Raw genomic sequence first — 12924 nt, 5'->3', positions numbered from 1 at the left:
TTGAATTCTGTGTTAATTCTGAACTATCGCAACTCTGTTCTTTTATGGTTAATGAAACTACTTGGATTTGCACGTGTGTGCTTATTGAGTACTTGTGAATTGGGTTTAATCTTAATATGTGAACTAAATAAAAGTAATAAATGTTTGCTTAAAGACATCTCTAAGTAGATCTGGGTTATAATACTTAATCGAATAAATTAGATATGTAATCAGCATGGTAAGAGAAAGCTAAGATTATCTGGATCTATGCAGATCTAGTGCAATGTGAGGCTGCAGGATGGCGCACAAACCTCTTAGACCACATCTAGACATCCTAAGGGTGCGGAAACCTGGTTCCAGCACCCTCCCATGCTACCTCGGGTGAGACCTCAGTCCGTGCCTTGCGGGCTATTGCCAAAAGGGTTGGTAGCTACAGGATTTGCTTGGCTAAGTAATCCTTCTGAACCTAGGTTAGGCCCATATAAGCCAACACCCTGTCGAATTGTAACCTGTATACATTCCAACATTGTTAGTTGCACTATATCATACATCTCAACACAACACACCTGCAATAACCATACTTTGTTGCCATTCCTAGCCTGCGACAAGCAAAGGTATCCCTATATCCATAGGTGTCTAGTCGGAGTGGGATTCGGGCAGGATTCCGCTAGTTTATTTCAATGCCCCTTGCCCTTGCCAAGGTTTGGATATTGGTCACAAAAGAACCACTTACAGAATGTTACGACGCTTAACTGCAATATGATTCGGTCACTACGACACGTAACAACGGAGGAGAGACAACAACCAGTAGAGAGTGCAGCAACCAACGAAGGGCAGCTCATCCAGCGTGGCATGGTGGTTACATAAACATCATGAAAAATATGTGTGAAACTGCCCTTACCAGGAGTAAAGCAGATCAGGCAAACATCCATTCCACAAATGACAAGCGAATTATGCAGATATTTGGCATGAGTGCTGCAATTGACCTCAATTCTCCAGTGCAAAGACCTCAACCCGCTCCTTCTTTGCTATTCTGGCAACCTCCTAAGTTTCACAAATTAAACTTTGATGGAGCTTCTCAGGGAAACCCTAGCCCGACTGACCTTGGAGGTGTAATACACAATGATAAAGGGGAAATTCTTCACATCTATAACAATTCTCTAGGGGAAGCCACTAACAACGAGGCAGAATTTGCAACTCTGGAGCAGGGTTTGCAAATCCTAATTTTCTTGGGGAGTGGGGTAGCAATAGTGGAAGGAGACTCGCTCTTAGCCATTAATGCTACAAGGAAAATGCAAAATGGCTCGCGTTCTGAGAAGGTAACAAAGCACTGGCACCTAGCCATGGTCACCGCACTCATCGCCAAACATCTCTCCACTCTCACTGGAGTCGTTCTGCAGGCAATCAGGCACAATGCGAATGCAATGGCGGATATCCTAGCCAACCACACGGTCGACCACCGGAATGATAACATTGACACATGTTGGTAGAGCATCACATGTGCCAATCTTCAGGACAAATGCCTAAAAATCTCAAGGCAAGACCTCACAGGCATGTCAGGAGAGGAGGATGGCTTACAAGGTACCGATCATCAATGAATTATGTGGTTTGTTCTAAATATTTATTCCCTAATCCTTAATGCCTGGAGGTGGCACCACTGGAGGTTGTCCTATGGCTCGCATTGGAAAAGGTGGAAGATCTACCACAAGGATAGAGGTCAGCATACCTATCATGAATTGGAGTACGCGTGGCCTCTTCTCTTCAGTGACAAGCATGGCAGTCCGAATGTACTCAACCGTAATAATAAGAAGGTCGTCAGTCACCTGCTGGGGATTCAGGCTATCAGAAACATGGAAAAGACATAGGTTTCAGTTAAGATCGCGGTACTTCACACCGCTTGTTTCACTATTAATACATAGACAATTGGGAAAGATTTCACCTGCTTATGATAGCCCTGTGTTTACTGTTTCATGTATAGGAGTTCGATTTTCAATAGCCTGCACCTGCAATTGTGATATGGCCGAGCGCAACATTCGTAGCTCCAGAGCTACCAGAGATTTAAAGAGGGCCCGGAAGAATTACGAGGCCTCAGTCTCCAAGAAAGGTAAACAGTTCATTGAAGAGCTCCAAGTTGAGGTGAACAAAGCCAGTGAAGGGATGGACATGAAAACCATCAGTGAGGAGGTAGATTGGCTCTCAGACCCGGGCACCCCAGCCACCAGAGCAACCAAGTTCCTGAGAACGCAGATTGAGGCTTGGAAGATGAAAACGATGCTCGCTAAATCCATGAGCATGCAAGGGGAAACTCTCAAGGATGCCTACCAGGCGAACTCCCTCGCCTCTGCCAAGAATTCGGCATGGCTGGACAAGCTGGAGATAACCCTCAACTCCCTCATGGAGGAACTTAAAATGCTTGCTTAGAGCCTGGCAGGGTTTATTCGGCTCTTCAAGCTGTCTATACGCCATGGGCTTAATGTCTCTATTGATATCCCTGAAGAGAATTCCAAGACAACCATCATCAGATGCCATAGGTCCTGCAGTGTTCCCAAGGGAGATGATGGTGCTGGTCCAAGTGTTGTTGGTTCTCCAGGAGTCACCAAAATCGACTAGTAGGATTCTTGGGGGGCGGTCTTCTTCTGTTGGTTCCTGTCTATCCTCTGCTTGTGGGTTTTTCTATGTCTGTTGAATGTAAGCTTCGGCGGGCCTTTAAGTGGCCTTCTCTGATTGTAGTTGCTCTAGTACTGTCTGGCAACCCTGTGTGGTTGGCTATAATATGTTTTTGGCAGCCCTGTGTGGTTGGTCATTATCTGTTTTGATTTTTGTTTGACTCAGTTTCAGTTTATGGTATTCTTTAAGCAGAACGTTTCCTATCCTACAAGGCCTATATAAGTAGTCTTTTGTCTTTACAGGCCTGCATTTTATCTTTTCTCTCTGAAAATGGTAGGCCCTTTTTGTAACCATATGTAATATTTCTATTATCTAATATATTAACTTATTTACAAAAAAAAAATAACTCATGGTTGCTGCACTATGTGGTCTACCAAAATCTTTAAGCTCTTTTACATCAAGAATTAGCAATTGGAAAGATACTCCAACCTTTGAACAAATGTGGAATGCATGCATTTAAGAAGAAGCCGACATCTTATTAGTAGGTAGCAAGAAGGAGGATGAAGAAGACAACACTTCAAATTCCTACTTTACTCATCAAAATAAAATAGAGCATAAAAGAAGTTCAAAGGTCCAAATAAGAAGTTTGATATATTAAATATAGAATGCTACAATTGTCATAAGATGGGACACTACAAAATTATAATGTCCTGAGAATCCAAGAAATAAAAAGAGAGAAAGAGAACATGTCAATGTTGTTCATGAATCTCCACCAAGGAAAACAATACTAAAGAATATGAAGTCAAAGACTTATACTATTAAGTCTTCTCTTACATATCCTTCTAAGTCTACTATTTTAATTTTTGTAATGTTTTCTTTTATGTTTTGATTTCTAGAGTTTATAGACCGAATATATAATTTTAGAACTTTTTTGGATTATTTAAGTTGTAGTTATCCCTCAGGAATACTAGATTAAGAGGGAGCCTTCACCATTTTACCCAAAAATAATATACTAATTTTTTTCATCTTTCATGTTTCATTTCCTCCACACATAGAGATTTATTTGTATTGTATACTAATAACCATTTATCTATATTTTCTTTGGTAGGAAAGGTTGCAGAATACACAAAGTTTATGGAAAAAGATTAAAAGGATAGAATCGAGTCATAAAATAAGCTTTGTTACAAAGGAATCCCTTTAATAATTGATGTTGTACAAGGTTTGTTAAAGAACAACTCAAGGTATGTCATAAACTACAAGATTTATTGCAAGGATTTCTTCATACAAAAGGTATGATCATTCTTATTTTGTAATTTACTTTGCATTTCTAATATATTTATGTGTAGGGTTTTGAATCTTAAATATTCTTGTTAGCGTAATTAATCATTAGATTTAATCTACCCTTGTTATGTTGTCTCTTGTCATTTGATCATTCTTGTGAAACCCTAATTCTTATGGTTCATAGTAAAACCCTAGCCTCTTGTTGTTGAGGGTATGTCAATGTTGATTATGAAAACCTAGTCTTCTTAGGGTTGTTGATAAAGTCTAGAACATATGATGAAATCCAATTCTTTTGAAGCTTAGGGTTTTCATAGTGTTGTGGTAAAAAACCCTAGTTCTTTCACGTTTTCTATTAATGTCTAGGTTATATATTGAAACCCTATATTTTTTTAGGGTTTGGTGAATTAGAGTTTATGAACAAAACCCTTGTAATAACTAAAATAATATCGTAGGAATGAAACCCTAGGTGTATATTCGTTTGTATGATTGAAACCCTAGCCTGGTCAAAATTGATGTACATCTAACTTCTATGTGTGGATGTTTGTGTATTGGGTTTACCTAATAGATATTGATATGAGATGTGAGTGCATGATAATGAAATGCTAGGTATCTATACATGAGTATGCTATCTTGATTGTTGAATAAATATAGGGTATATAAGAAAACCATAGTAGATTTTAATATTCTAGGGCAAGATAATAAAACCCTAGAAATACATTGTTTTGGAACAATGATATGATTTAGTTTTAATGATGAAATTTGGGGTTTGTAACAAGCCTAGTAAAATTTGACATGTAATTCTAAAATTATATTGTTGAAACCGTAGATGTATAATTTTTATCATATGAAAAGTGTACATTGATTTGTACGCATTAGAAGGCACTCAAAGTTAGTGATCAACACATACATCAGTGACATTTTTAGCTAGAAACACCATGAAGGCCAAAAATCAAAAGCTTCCCTAACGTTCAAGTTAAAAAATTAGATTGCATGGGTGCACCATTACTTGAAATTAGTGGTCGCATATATATTTCTTCAATACCTGTGTAGTCATGAAAAATTCGAGTCGACACCCTCAGTCGCAAACTTACTTGAGAAACACTCCAAATAGTGATATGATGGGCTGATAAATTTAATCATTAAGCCCAAATAAGCCTTAAAGGAAAGGAATTGATAGCTCTCGTCTCATTTATGAGGTGAAACACCACATTGATGAGACAAGGGGAGGAGGAATGTGCAAGAAACTATATAAATACAAGTTCTAGGAGAGCAAAAAAGTAAGACGAAGCAAAGCATGATTATGCTACCAAAATTTCTCCCTAGAAATCAAGCATTTCATTGAGAATAGGATTTCATCATTGAGAGAGTATTCACAATTCTATGAGAGAGAGAGGAAGCTTGCAAGGGGATTGAGGAAAGGAACTTCCTTTTTGAGGATTTTTGAGCACCATTACTCAAGTAATTCTCTCCAAGTGTCTCTTTATTCATCTAATCTACATTCAACAGTCAATAAAGGGAACCCTTTTCCATTACATGCATGATGTATTTGCTTCATTAAGCATTTTTATGTGTTTATTTCATATTTTTTAGTTTATGTTTATGTATGCATTTCTTCCATTAATTTTAGTGCTTTGGTAAACCATGTTTGTCCACTAACAATAACCAATTGATTGTATTTTCCTTGTAGGGAACAACCAAATCCAAGGAATGTGCATTTGGTACTCCATAGAAAAAAACATGCCACTACAAGATGGTGAATCCACTAGTTGAATTTCTTTAATCTAATTGTAGTTTTTGTAGGACCTTCTCCCTGCATTTTCACTGCATTGTGCCTTTATCATTTCTCTGGATTTTTTGCAGTCCCTCTTCGATCTATTTTTGACCGATAATGTTACCTTCTTATTTTTTTTCCACTAATCATGTGGATTTTATCATAGGCAAACACACATTCCTTGTGTCTGTGCATAGGAAAACCCATGTGGTTTACAAAGAACATAAAAATTATTGTAATTTCTCTTTCCTGGGTGATTGGAAACTTTTAGTGAATTGCCTTCACCTCTGCATATTTTTTTCCCAATTAGTTTAGATTGCCTATTTTCTTTACTAATCATTATTACTAGAGTAATTACATACTCTTTAATTTAGAAACATTACATTGAACAGAAATATTAATTAAAAAGGAAAAGTATGTGGCCATAATCCACATATCCTTTTCAATTGGTGTTTCTATTTTTCACAAGTCACATAGCTTAATTACCAAAGGAGTAAGTGGCCCATTATCCACACATCTTTATTAACCAAAGAATTTTTATTTCATTAGCCTTGGTACTAGGACCAAGTGTTACTAAAGAAAGGAAGTATCCCCTGCTTCCCTCATGTCTTTTAGACGATCATGGGCTTGCATATGAAATATTTCTTAAACCACTTGGTTTTTCCATCTCCCTTTACACACACATAGTGTAATAGGAAGGAATTAAGTGGCTCACTATCCACATATTGTTTCTTGTCATGAAAGGAACAATCACCACTTAGTGTAAGCAGAGGATACTATAAAGGACCATAACATATCCACATATTTACAACCCTTTGTATGTTCACTTTTACCACTTGCACACACATTGCACTCCACACACTAAGCTTCTCTAAACTTTGTGCAAAGGGAATGTAGTTTTGGGAGCCTTTATTCTAAGTTTATTTTAGATTTACATTTTCACACCATAAGTGAAGGACTCCTAAAAGGCACCATAAATTGAACAAAATAAATTTCCCCATAGGGTCCATAAAAGAATTTATAGTTCAGGTTAGGACCATTGGGGGTAGGTACCCATAAGCCACGATGGTCATGTTACATTTTTGAAACATAGAATTTGTCTTTTATGGTGCTTCAAATCCTTCATCATCCCATGAAAAATATTACTTGCACACGTCAAAGACCTGATTCATAGGAGGTTTGTCTTAGGTCCCAGTGGGTGTGGTACTATATGTGGGCTACCTGACCTATGTAATGCTCAATAATAGTGACTGATTACCAAGAAACCAAAGAATAAACTACTCCCATGGGACGAAGGTATCTTAGTTGTCAATATTATGGAATCCTTTCTCTATAGGTGAAGGTGTGGGAAGCACTAAAGCCTCATCCATTACCTTGGCTGATTATTTTGGCTACTAGAAGCATCACCAATTCTTTTGGAACATAGCCCCAATACCCGTCATAAAATATATCTCTATAAGGCCCAGTTACTTTTAGATAAGTAAGGACAAATATGTAATCATACGATCTTTTATCATATGAAAAAATAAACAGAAACACTTTTTCTTGTTTAATTGATCACATAACATAGAATAAAGGGAAAATAACCACTTATTTTTTTCTTTGTTTTATGTATGTGATTATGCTTTGATAGATATCCCCTTCCCTCATCACAAGAAGTTACACACACTCCATTTGATACCATAGGGGGCTCCACATTTCCCCGTCACTCTAGATGATTCTGTAACCCCCACATTACCGAGAGGTTCGCTCGGTCACTCGTCATTTATGCGTAGAAGACATCAAACAACTACCATTATACGATCATCATTTATCGATGCAACTTTGATTGGGACCCCTTCCCCTCAAAGTTCTCCTTTCACCACCCCTTATGGGACTCTGCATGTTACCCCTCAGGGGAGACCACTTTCCACCTCTTCGGAGAGTCCACACGGTTCCCACTAAGATAACCTCTCTCACACTTCATCAGAGGGAACTCCATTTCATATTGTTGTTCAATATCATTTATTGATGAAAAACAACAGGCAAGTCCAACTTTTAGCTTGCTTAAATCTCGTATATTTAAGTTAGTTAACCGGTGACCTCATTTCACATGGTCAAAATTGGCCACCCATGCCAACCAAGATACCTTCATATATACCCAAATTCGAAGGGAAACAAGGGGAATATCCAAGAAACCATGTTATGACCTCTGACCTTTGCTACTCATCCAATAGTATCATTGATGACTCTGTTCACCTAAGACTATTCCAACACACTCTCATAGGGCCTACAGTGGAATTGTATATAGAAGACACCTCAAGTTCCCACACAACCTTGGACTCTCTTGTTAAGACTTTTCTCACATTTTTCCAACTCCTAATCTACCAAGAATAAAGATTGGAGCTTCTCACCCATTTCAATGAAACATCAAACACACATATTTTAGACCATATCTATGAGTGGTGAAAATGCCATAGCTTATGAAAGGCTCATATAGAAGCCAAAATCTTCCTCGACTTATTTTTTAGATCCCTGCCCCTATAAATATAAAATGATTTGGCTTTTGCGTAACAAAAAAAAGGAAGATACTATCAACAAAGATCAATAATTTGACCTCATATACAAACAAACCAAATACCTCGACCATGTGCTCCCATATGCACCTCTCCTATAGTCACTTAGATTAGAGCTACCATGAACATCTAGTTCTATAGACAGGTTGATCAGAACCATAGCCTTGAATCAACCTAGAAACACTTTCCAACCATCTGAAAATATGTACAATGGTGAAACCACTTACCAACCATATGGTCCCACACCTACAGTGTGATGACTATCTAACACGGGATATTATCCCAGTCATCTTGCACCTATGTATAATCCTTCTATGTAGGTCAACCAATACTGTCCCATCAAAGGTGTATAATACCCTTCCATGAAGGGTGGTCAGTACACCTCCTTTTAAATATATCAATACCCTCCTAGGTCCGAACAAGCGGTTTCTGCTTCCCAAAGCACATACACCAACCAAGAACAACGAAGTCTATCTTTTCTTTTTCTAGTGCCCCAATAGTATAACCCACCAGCACAACATAATGTTGGGGTGAATTTTGTGCAACCTTATTTCCCTCAACAAGAACAGTCATTTGAATATCTAAATATGAAAAATTCACTTATTGCTACTAGGAAGAAAGGAAAAGACAAGCAAAAAGGAGAACCTGGACAAGGGGTCAACAACCAGCAACAACTTCTGCAGGCACTAGCTAAGGGAATCCCAAACTAGAACCAAAACTAGGGTTAGGTTGATAATAACCCACAAAATAAAAATAAGAACATTATTTTACAGGCTAACCATGCTTGTGATATTTGTAGGGAATACGACCATTAAACCCATCATTAACTTCAACGCCCTGAGTGGAAGAGGATGAAAGATACCGTGGGGCAAGGGGGAAAAACCAATAACCCATAATAATGTATAACTCCTTCCCCCACCAAGAATTTATAAATACCCAGCATGAACCCTCCCAGCAACAACATCAGGATCCTCTTAGAGGAAGTTCCCAAAATACCTTAAATTGTGACATTTACATGGTAGAGGAAGAAGTACTCTTGCAAATGTAAAATCAGGATTATGAAAATCCACCATAAACAAAGCCATCCACTACAACCCCTATAGCACCTACAACAACTTTGATGTGTAGAAAATCTTGTATATTCAGAAGCTCATGCAATGTACTAAAGAAAAAGACAAGAATCTACTTCTACTTTCAACTAGCGAAAGCCAATAGATTAATGAAAACAATATGAACAAGAATAAGACAAATCAATGGCACATAACACAAGATTTATCTGGCGAAAGCCACTTCTCAAAACCCCACTCTCTATACTACATATACCTTAAATATTAGTGAAGATACAAAGCTTTTTCTCACTAGAACAATTCTTCTCACAAGCTAGCTCTCAGCGCTCACAAGCTAGCTCTTGGCCAACACTTAGCCAATTATGCAACTCTCCAATATCCTCATCTCTTTCGTAATTCCTAAGATGAATATCCCATATTTAAAGGGAATTCATCGTTCCAAAACTGCAGAATCCAAACATAGGATCAATCTCTGATGCATGGATGATATTTACACTCTAGTAAATAATACCACTGATAGTACACTCTCCCTGCACTCTAGTGTCAACTCGGTCTTTCTATGAACTGACATGCATGAGTTTCTCATGAGGGAATCTTCAGTTAACTAGAGTAGCACTAGTGGATGCATTAGTGCACCAACTGACTGTTAGTACTCTATTAGTTCTAAAAACAATTTAGAACTAATTTAACTAAACTTAACTTAGTAAACATAGTGATCAGGTCTTTCTATGAACTGATATGGATGAGTTTCTCATGAGGGAATCTTCAGTTAACTAGAGTAGCACTAGTGGATGCATTAGTGCACCAACTGACTGTTAGTCCTGTATTAGTTCTAAAAACAATTTAGAACTAATTTAACTAAACTTAACTTAGTAAACTGAGTGATCTAATTTCCAACTCAATTTAAAATTATACTAGATCCATAAAACTTAGGGAGAACATATACATGACTACAAAAAGATTTCCAACTCAAAATTCCTAAGCTAATTAGGTTAATTAAACTTAATTAACTATTTACAAGTTACTATGTGAATAAAATTTTATTTTAATTCTTAGTTTAATTCAAGGAAAAATTCAACTGGAATTTCTTGCTGTCATTTCTCAACACTCCCTCTTAACAAGAAAAGGATTATTAGCTACCCCAATCCTGTCTCTATGAAACTCGAATTTACATCTTGTCAATGCCTTTGTCAAAATCTCAACATCTTTCTCCTCTGCGGGAATGTGCTCTAACAACATAATCTGCCCCAATACTCAATATATGAGAAGATGATATTGGATATCAATATGCTTGAACCGATCATGAAAAACTCGATTTTTAGAGAGTTTGATACAACTCCGATTATCACAGTAAATCATTGTCGGATCCATTTGTTGATCAAACAAATCAATCAGAATCTTCCTCATCCATATGCCCTCACATGATGCCTAGCTCATAGCCATGTACCTTGCCTCTGTTGAACTAAGCGCAACCAATCTCTATTTCCTATTGTACCAAGAAAGTGTCATTGACACAATATTGAAGATCCCTCCTGATGTGCTCTTCATGTCAGATGGACACCCTGCATAATCTAAATTGGTGAAGCCTTGAAAATTCACTCCCTTTGCCTATCCATGTCATAATCCATACTCAGAAGTACCCCTAAGGTATCTCAACACATTCTTTGATGCTTTCCAATATAGCTTGGTGGCCATAACCATCGCTTGACTAAGTTAGTTAACTGCATAGTTGTTATACAACAAATTGACCTCCTCATCAACTTAGAGGGGAAAGACATGATAGCTGAAGCAAAGACCAAGATCACATGCCTTGCTTCCACACTATGCATTGACAACCTGCTTTATAAAGCTTCACAGAAAGCCTAAGGGTGCGTTAGTGACCCAACTAACTCAAGTTACTAGTTCGGTAATAGCGTTAGTCGATCCTAGTGAGGTTCTAACAGTCAAAGGAATGAATTGACTCATAAATATATAGATATTTATTGAAAATCACTCAAGAAAAGCAAGGAAACATCCAAATTGGACCTATTTGGAGGATTTCTAATCCTAATGAAGGAGGCAAATGGGAAAGAGCTAAAAAGCATGGAAACTTCATTGCTTTTACCCTAGGGAACTCAAGGAGGAACTTGGCAACCTTAACTCAATCACTACATATGCAAAGCTAGGGCTATCATGATAGATGTCAGAGCATTTGAACGGATATCATACTTGACTGTTGGGCATTGTCTCAAATCATTAGAAGTTGGCAAGAAGGGAGAGAGAGAGAGAAGCTGGAGGGGTAAGGGAAGGCTGATACAACAAATGGTTGTAATCACTCTTCCAACATTAATATAGAACTGCAGTTGTACTTTCTACTCCATGGTGTTGGTACTATCATTCATTCAGTTGTTTGTCCAATACCTTTTAGCATGAGTAGCTTAGTTATGTGTAACTAGATGTCCTTTTTTGTATTCATGTATTATTTATTAGAGTTGTATGTTGTGATTATGCTTGTCTCTTCTATGTGCAGGACTTGATATGAAGTCGGCTCAGGGGACTTCCACCTAGCCGCATTGTGCTCTCCAGTAAATCTACGCGGAGGCTTGAGGTAATCTACTTATCCTACTTTGATAGTTAGTTATTGTTTATGAACATGCACGTAACTTTGTGACGGTTGCACATAATCTTACAGTCTGTCGAAGGTCCTGGGAAGACCTTTGAGGGTATCTTCATTCTCCATACACCGTGTATTTTATCCTATAGCAGAATTGGTGACTCTGTTGTTCACTATACATCTAGTTCCTAGTTTACCCACAGTTCTCAGTTTTCTCCTCCTTCTAAGAACTTCCTATACTTCTGCATTCCCTTTCTGACCCACCAAGAACCTTGATGCATCTTGCCTACATATATTCATTATTGAATCGGATCTGAGAAGACCTATTTTTGAATGTTTTCCCACACTAATGCAGGTTGGTATACTACACAGAGCTTTATAAAGCATTGTGTTTGCTTACAGGGAATGTTAGTGGACCTATTAACTCTCTATGGCCACTGTCATAGAGCATTAGTCTCCCAATAACTTGACTTCCAACAGTGTCTGTAAGCCAAAAGGGATAGGAAGCCTTCTTATGGACTGAAACAAGATATGTTACTACATTTTGCTAGCGAAACAGGTGTCCTAAAAGTTTTTTTTAGGAAAAAAGTTTTGTTTTTTCTTTCTTAAAAGCATTTTTTCTGAAAGAAAGATCCGCATTTTCTTATTCATTCTTCTGTTTAACTGGTTAAAAGATGCTCTATTTTGGTTTCAAGTAGTTGTTAAGAAACATTCGAAAGAAGTCCTTTGGTTATGCATGTGTTAAGTGACTAAGATGCATGTAAAGAATATCAATATGTGAAAAACTCTCACCTGTAGAATGCAGCTTGTTTTCATCGAATTGAAATTTTTTTAAAGCATTGTCTTCTACATGATTTATCGAGTGAGAGTCTCATCACATTTCATATGTAAACTCCCCTACCGAAGACAATAATCAAGTAAGCATAAAATTTACCTAAAATAAATCAGTAACTCTTTATTGAACAAACAAACATTAGTGAAGGCTATGATCTTGGGATAGGCAGTGTGAGTAAACTGCCCAAGATGGAAAACGAAACTAGTGTCATTAAAAGAGAGAAAACTCCTTCTGCA

Source organism: Pinus tabuliformis, chromosome 8, assembly GCF_031772625.1.
Source record: "Pinus tabuliformis cultivar Carrire ecotype Pingquan chromosome 8, CPIR1, whole genome shotgun sequence".
NCBI classification, from domain to species: Eukaryota; Viridiplantae; Streptophyta; class Pinopsida; order Pinales; family Pinaceae; genus Pinus; species Pinus tabuliformis.
This window is presented reverse-complemented; position numbering follows the sequence as displayed.